The sequence below is a fragment of the Entamoeba invadens genome (assembly GCF_000330505.1).
Source record: "Entamoeba invadens IP1 unplaced genomic scaffold scaff_1105074725903, whole genome shotgun sequence".
NCBI classification, from domain to species: domain Eukaryota; phylum Evosea; order Mastigamoebida; family Endamoebidae; genus Entamoeba; species Entamoeba invadens.
The window spans coordinates 14,749-16,050 of NW_004443518.1; positions in this window are offsets into that span (position 1 = coordinate 14,749).

Sequence of the window (1,302 nt, forward strand, 5' to 3'; positions counted from 1 at the left end):
TCTTTGACTTCAATTATTTTTAAGTTCGTTCAATTTTATTTTTCAACTTATTTTTCAGCAAAGTCGAATTTAAAAATAATCTAAAAATGGGTCTAAATTTTTTCAAAATATTATTTTAGTTTTATTGACCAAAAATTTAAACCCGAAAAAACAGTAAAAATATGACGTAAAATTGTTCTATTATTCTCAAAACCCTTTTATCTAGTATTCAATTGAAAATTTATACTTTCGCTTTACTGCCTGTACATATATTTATTTCGAACCAAAAATATTAAATTGGTATTATTCAATTACAATAGTAATATAGTAAATATTAATTCGTCAAAAACTTATCAAATTTACACTAAAATATTATCTTTTGATTTGATAATTAAATTTTTATCAAAAAATAATTCCATTTTTATTTCCTATGTAAAGACCAACAGAAAATAGTCGTACAGCAAGAAAATTGTCGTACACTTGTGATTTTAGTATCAAACAAACCAAAAAATCGGGAATGTTTTTTCACATATAAAATTTGACTAAACAATCAGGAAAATAATTAGGTTTTGAAAAAATAAAAACCCGACTTTATACAGAAAAATACCATAAAACAATGTGTACGACTATTTTCTGCTGTACGACAGTTTTCTGGTGCTCTTTACATTAAAAAGTATTCCAAAAGCCAAAACTCACCATATTGTGTTATTAATTTGATTTTGGTGTTAGTATCCTATATACATTTGATGTGATGTGTTTATATACAAAAAAGTTTACATGTTTTATTTTTAATCCTCGAGGACGGAAAAAATCCAAATTTGTAAAAAAAATAAAAATCTTAGTCATTTTTAATGTAAATGTGATGGTTTTTCTTTAATTTTTTTCAAAAAACGTACATCCTGGAACAACTGAGTTAATAAATTTTTATAGTAAAATGTTATAAATTATAGTAAAAAAGTGAAATTTTTGTTGAAGTTGGGATGAACAAAAGTTCACCTTTTTGCTTGATCTTTTCAGAAACAAGTCACAGTTCAATGGAAAAGTCAGATCAAATATTTATTGAGATATCTACAACCTATTACAATAATAAAATTAATTATAACATATAACAAAGACCAAACTGTATCGTAAAACATACTAGTCCGGAATATTCGTAATCAATTGCATCACAAAATAACAATGAAAAGAAAATAAATAACAGAATTTGAGTTGTCTTGAAATTTCATTATGCAATTGATCTCAAAAACAATTACAAGGGAAATTAAATAATTTTTTGTAAACTTTGAAAAATACAAAAATTTAAAAATTGGGTTTTACTATTTT